Genomic DNA, 7038 nt, shown 5'->3' on the forward strand with positions numbered 1-7038 from the left:
CTGGACACAGTTATCCTGACCCTTCTGGACAAAGAAGCTTTCCTTTGAAAAACACACACATGGAGGAAGAATGGGTCTGTGTCTACACACTTCCCAATGTTCTGAAAAGGAAAACAAAATAAACAAATGTGTGAGGTAGCGATTGAGATATTCAAAATATTTCCCTTCACTGCTGGAGAAATCTGACAGCGAAAAAAGAGGACCAATTTTGTTGTGCCTTCACCCCACAGCCACTTCAATTTAGGCTCCTTATTGCTTTCTGGATCTTTCAGGGTTGTAACTGCTATCTCAGTGAGTAATAGACAACTGCATTAGGCCCTTTCTTTATGAAGGGAATTAATGACTTTGAAAATTTAGTGCTTTGTAAACATAGTAGGGAAAGCATTTCCCCAGGCTCGTTGATTCCTTGGCAGGGAGGGAAGCTGGTTAGGAAAGTAAACGTTTCCAGCTTGCCGAGAGGCCCCCTTACCAAACACTGTCTGCTTCTTGTAAAGCCTGGCCCCACAACACTGGTGTGTTTCTAAGTCCTAAAAAAGGGAGTCAAAGCAAAAGCAAAAGAAACAGGAGCCAGAGAGAATGAGACACATCCGTGGGGTTGAAAAAAAAATACCACTGGTGAAATTTCCTAATAGAAAATGCATTTTTCCATGAAAATGTGTGTTCTTGCTAAGTCCGGCCTTTGACCTGAATTAGAGAAATCAGTTGTTTACACAGCCCAAACCCGCAGACTAATTACCCTCTTTGTTCTTTTAAACTTTTAGGCCTGGCCAATGACATAAAATCCCCAGAAACGAAAAACCTAAATAAATAAATAAGTAAAAATTTAAAATAAAAAAAACCTCTCAGGACAAACATTTAGAAATAAGCTTGGAAAGAAGGGGCTGTGGGATCAGGGTGTTGGGGTTTCATTGCTGGCATTTATGTGGCAAGTTGCTAATACTTGAGGGAGGCAAGGCGGGGGGTGCAGAGAAGGAAAGGAGTCATTTTATTAAAAAAAAATGACATTCCAGGCATTTCCCCAAAGCTTTCCTTGTCCACAAGTCTTTCTCCTTCAGAGCTGCCTTTTCCAAGGATCAGCCTTTTCCTGCCCGGTCCCTTCCTCCTTGAGAAAACCACAGCAACAGCAGTTCTGCAAATCCTTACATCTTTGAAAGTTGGTCAATCCCACTTGAGGACCCAAGTAACGGAACCACCAAGGCCCGACCTAGGCAATTCACCCATTCTTCCCTAGCGGCTTGGTTGGGTTGTGTTAACTTCTTTATTCATCTAACAAATAGTGTTGAGCACATAACAGTGTTCTGATTTGGGGTGAAATCTTTGAGATTCCTAAATTGAGGCCTTCAAATAATCTATCACTACTTGTAATAGCAACGGCGCCAAAAGAGTATACTGCTTTGGGGATATCTGAGTTTCTGAGTCAACCTGCCATGACTTCTTTGTTTCTTCATATGTTTCAAAGGTGCCAGCAAGTTTGGTGAAATGATATCGCTGGTTTGCAGTACTTAAGTCTTCTGAGAGAAAAAAGGTTTAAATTCGTAAACCGATTTAAAATTTTAAAAAAATTCAAAAAATATCTGTAGCTTACGTGAGAAGTTAGAATACCCTTTATGAAATTAGAAAATCTGAAAAAGAAGGCTTTGTGTATCACATACAAAAGAGAAGAGTCTAGGAGACACAGCTTGGAGGTGTCCAAATCACAGATTAAGCAAAATAAAGGGTGACAGGGAGTAGATAGTATTGGCAAATGTCACCACTCAGGCAGTCTGGCACAGAACTTTAAAATCCTCCTTTTCTGTATAGGGTCACAGGTACCAAGTATCCATACCAAGTATCTGTGGCTTAATGCTGTGCCACAGAAAGAATGTATCTGATGTCTGTTTTATTTGCAGTTTGCTTAAATCCATGAAGGATTTAAGGCGGTTGACAAAGAAGAAACAAAATATAAGCTTAATACACGCTGAAAACCAGAGCAAGAGAGAAAGCAGAGGGAAGAGTGGAGACCTAACAAGGAGCCAGGAGTGGGGTGAGGAAATACACAAAGTTGAGGGTGCAAGTTGGTATGCTTCCTTTCAAAGAGTTACAAGCTGGGACCAGGAGGAAAGGAAAAGGGGAAACATATGAGTGTTGAAATTAAAGCAAATCCACTGCTTAGGAAATCACTATTTCTGGAACCAAGGAGAGATGGGCATTTTTCCTTTCGGAGGTAGCTCTCTGTATTATGTACAGCACCCTGGGTCTGACCATCCCCTCCAGCAGTTCAGAATTCACAACAGTGGATCGTGCTTAAGATTTCAGGTCCCTTTTTCTTGGTGTGTCACCAGCTTCTGAACACCCCCCACCCGGAACATACTTATTCAATATGGACCTACTTTGGTCCAGACAATGGCACCTTCCAGAATCTGCCCAACACGTAGGGTAGACAGGATAGAAAATACCACCGGTGGCCTTGTTTCAACTGCCACATTGTAACCAGCGTCTGGATTAATATGAGTGTCCATGTGGGGCCAGTGAGAAAAATTAGTATGAAGCCAGATTACCCGCGGTGTCTGGAGTCCATGGGCACCACACCTAGACAAGCCCCAGCCTTCAGCCTGTCTGGAGAGGGGACAGCACCCCGCGGCATACAGGCAAACTTGAGGCTTATCCCAGGACCAGTCTACACACACCACAGAGACCTCGGTGGGTGGTTTGATGTTTTTATTTTTTATTTATTTTTTATTTATGGTAGTCACACACAGAGAGAGAGAGAGAGAGGCAGAGACACAGGCAGAGGGAGAAGCAGGCTCCATGCACTGGGAGCCCGACGTGGGATTCGATCCCGGGTCTCCAGGATCGCGCCCTGGGCCAAAGGCAGGCGCCAAACCGCTGCGCCACCCAGGGATCCCCGGTTTGATGTTTTTAAACCGTAACAACTCTATATTCTATCCTTCAGATGTTTCCCCACTCTGATCACATTAGGCGTGTTTAAGTGATGCCTTGTGGAAGCGTCTTCCATTGCAGGATAAGCAAGCCGTTCCCTTTAATAGCAGCCTGGAGCTCGCCCCTGGAGGAGGGCACCTGGGGCGCAGCCTTCTCAGCAGGCGGCAAGGGGAAGAGCAGAGCGGGCCTCCCGCGCCCTCTCCGGCGCCCGCTCCGGGGGTAGGGAAGGGCGGACGCGCCCTCTAGTGGCCGCTTCCAGAACGTTCCCCGCTCCCCGCCCCCGCCGGGCGCGCTCTGGCGCTGCGGGCGCTCGGGGAGGAGAAGCCGGGAGGTTACGGGGCGCTCCCCCCCCCGCGGCCGAGCCTTTCCCGGAGTGGGCCTGGGCTGAGGGCCGGCGGGACGCCCGGGGGGAAAGGGGCGGCCCAGCCTCCCTGCTCGGGCGGCGCGCCTTCGCCGCAGGGCCCCCTCCGCACCTGGGGTCCCCGTGGGCCACGACTCTCCGTGCGCCGCCGCCGCCGCCCCCCTCGCCGCGGCGGTCCCGGGACGCCCCTGCCAGCCCGGGTTCCCCCCGACTGCGTCTGCCCTCCGATGCTGGCAGATGTTCCTTGTCCTCCGCTGAGGCACCGCTGCTCAGAGCAGCTCGGGATGGGGGTCTTCCGGTCTCCGACCTCAGGATGACCCTTCAGCATCGCTGTGAATTTGATAGGTTTTTGCAAATAAACCTGGAAGCCGTTCCTAATAGGATTTCCACGAGAAAACGTATTCCAATTTTTAAACAACCATCAAGCATACAATCCATTCCCTCTACAGCTTGCTTCTCCTGCCCGGCATCTCCCTAGCGATCCTCCTCAGGTCAAGTTCAGGGCCCAGGTCTCTGGGGCTCCTATGTATAGGTCAAGGATGAGGGGCCCCTGGCCTGGCTTCGGCGGGGCCGCTTGTAGGATTTGGATCTGCCTGGGTAGGTCTGATTGGACTGCAAGGTGGACCAGCCAGGGACCGTGTGCAGTGGCTGCCCAGGGCACCTAGTGGGTGCAGAGATGCACCACCCAGACCCCCTTCCACAAATAGCTCAAGCCCCACTTACAGTGAGCGTGGCCTGCAGAGAACCTCCTGCTGTTAGCTCCTGCAGAGCGTGCCTCAGCTTTCAGACCAGGCCCTAAACTTCTGAAGGCTGCCCAGGCCAATATGAGAGCATCGCTGTGGTCCAGGGCTCCAGCGCTTCTGCCCAGCACAGGACTCCTCTACTCCAGAATCCCAGTGGGCAGCTTCTGGTTAGGTTCTCTCCTGCCTGCCTGCCCCCCATATTCTGCTCCCCCCCCCCCCGCCCCCCGCCCCCATCTCTCCCGCTGGAGTTTCTCAGCTACTGCCTGCATGCCCAACTCCAGCTTAGGGCCTTTCTTGGAGAGCCCAACCCAATAGATTGAGTTGTCCTATGGACGCTAGGGTCCCTGACATTTGGGGGATCATAAACCCCTTTGGAGAACATGCTAATAACCGTGGAAGTCTTCCCAGGAAATGGCCGCGCACACATCCAGTTTCAGACTGCAGACCTCCCAGGCATCCCAGAGGCCTTTTAAATCTCCTTGAGAACCCCTGACTTGAGGGAGATGGGGGTGGTGTGGAGACTGAAGGGCTGGGGAGGGGGGAGGCGGGAGGGGGAGGGATAATGACAGCTTCAAGCTTTTGGAGAGGACTTAATATTAATTTCTGGTCAGATCTGACCCTCAGCCCAGCCTCCCATGAGCTCATGGATTCTGTGAGAAAAAAATAGGAAGCCAATTCCCTTAAGTGCTCGGCAAGGCCCTGAAGGCAGGCTGCCCGGCTTGGCCCCATATGGCTCTGGCACAATGAGGGCTCAGAGAGCAGAACTGGCTGGCCCAGGAGTGCCGGGGCCGAGTTGCCCATCTGGCAGGGGTGGGGGAGGGCCCCACATTATCTCAGGAGACCACGGGGCCCACTAGCTCTGGGGCCAGGGCTTTAGGCACCTTCGAAGTAGTTGGCTTTGGAAGTGAGTGTCACCGAACAGTGTCCCGATGGCAAGAAACAGAAGGTATCTAGGAAGTGGCATCTTCTAGGGCCTCTTCCAAAAGGTCCTCCTTCCCAAAATAATTGACTTGGGTTTGCAGGGGATTAGATGTCTGCCGTTAGCAGGTGGAGAAAGGAGCCAGCAATACAGGTTTATGCAGGAATAGGAAGTGGCATTGTAGGACTTGGAACAGACACACTGCACTTATTATATACCAGGCCACCATGAAACACCCGCGCGTAGTAACTGATTCAATCCACACGCAATCCCATGCGATAGGTCCTATTATTACTCTCAATTTAAACTTAAAGCACCCGATGCACAGAGAAGGTTTAGCAACCTGCTAAAATCACACAGCCAAAGAGCAGCAGAGGTGGGATTTGAGCCCAGGTAGTGTGGATCTGTTTTGTTTTTTTTTTTTATCCCTATCTGTCCTGGCTCTGGATCTGCCAGTGGTCAAGAAGCTAGACACTGGTGTCAAATGGCTTTGGCTACATTCCCAGCTCCTCTTCTGACTCGTGGTGTGATCTCAGTAGGTTTCCTACCTCTTTGTGACTTCGTTTCCTCAACAGAGTAGAAAACCCTATTAATCCTACCCCACAGAGATATTTGAGGTTTAAGTGAGCCAATCATGGAAAGGGTTTTTGCTGGCACACAGAAAAGTGCTCAGAATGAGGGGGCATATCTATATCTATGAAGTCATCGGACTTCGGCCATTCACAGAACCCACAGTGACCAGCCCAGCCGCATTAGGCCTTGAGGTAGGAGGCCTGAGGCCAGCCATGGAGTTAAAGAAACCAGATGAGTTTTTTGTTTTGTTTTGTTTTGTTTTTGGGTTTTCTTGCTGGGCTAAGAGCCTTTCAGCTCCCCCGGCTGCCTCAGTGCTCTATCTTCAAAGCGCTCCTGTGCTAGGAGCCTGCCCCAGCCCCTGCACATTCCTACCAGTGCCTGAATTAATAATGCTGTTGTTTTCCTCAGAGACGAGGGACGTGTGGGAGAAGGCTGAGGGTACACTGTCAGCCCGCCAGGCTGTCTGGAAAGCTGGAGGGAGCTGGAGGAGGAAGGGGAGGCCCCGCTGCTGTGAGGTGCCTCCCGCTTTCCATTAGCCGGGTCTCTAAGCTTACAGAGGAAGGTTCTGGGGTGTGTCCCTTGTTCTGCGAAGGGATTCCTGTCTAGCGAGTTTGAAAGCGTCACATGAATACAAATGTAATCAATATGAAACTTTTCCCTTACACATTTTTTTGTGTAACACCATACGTACTCACAATTGGAAACACTGACCAGTTCCACACAAATATTTCTACAGGCAGATGAAAAGCCAGAGTCTCAGTTCTAAAGCCAGTTCTAAAGGCGGGTTAGATGAAAGGTAGTGGCTGAGGGTAGGTAGGGGCTGTGTAGACAGCAGTGTGTGGGGGTGGAGGATTGGGGAGAAAGGAGGATTTTTTTTTTTTGAATGAGTTTTCACTGATTTATAAAAATTATGTTTTCAGGGGCACCTGGGTGGCTCAGTCAGTTGAGTGTGTGCCTTCAGCTCAGGTCATGATCACGGGGTCCTGGGATCGAGCTCTGCGTCGGGCTCGCTGCTCAGCCAGGAGCCTGCTTCTCCTTCTCCCTCTGCCCCTCATCTCCTTGTACTCTCACTTGCTCTCTCTCTCTCTCAAATAAATAAATAAATAAATAAATAATAAATAATTATGTTTTAAAATTATGTTTTATATATTTGTTTTAAAACATGCTATGGAATCCTGAGAAGCACAATATGATTTCACTTTAGAATCTGAGTTCCATCAAATAGGACCCCAAATACTCAAAGACCTTCAATGGAGGCTTTTCTTAAACGAACTAAATTTCTTTTATTTCTTATTTCAGAATTCATTATTCTTGACTCCTTAGAGGCTTTTTTTCCCCTCTGGCGTGGTGTGGCATTAAGAGCAGGAGAGTCCTGGATTCTCATCTTAGTGAAGCCCTCCCCTTCCCCATTCTCACGTTAGCTGGAGCCCAGGCTACATCTTTTTTTTTTTTTTTTAAAGATTTTATTTATTTATTCATGAGAGACACAGAGAGAGGCAGAGACACAGGAAGAGGAAGAAGCA

Source organism: Nyctereutes procyonoides, unplaced genomic scaffold (assembly GCF_905146905.1).
Source record: "Nyctereutes procyonoides isolate TBG_1078 unplaced genomic scaffold, NYPRO_anot_genome, whole genome shotgun sequence".
NCBI classification, from domain to species: domain Eukaryota; kingdom Metazoa; phylum Chordata; class Mammalia; order Carnivora; family Canidae; genus Nyctereutes; species Nyctereutes procyonoides.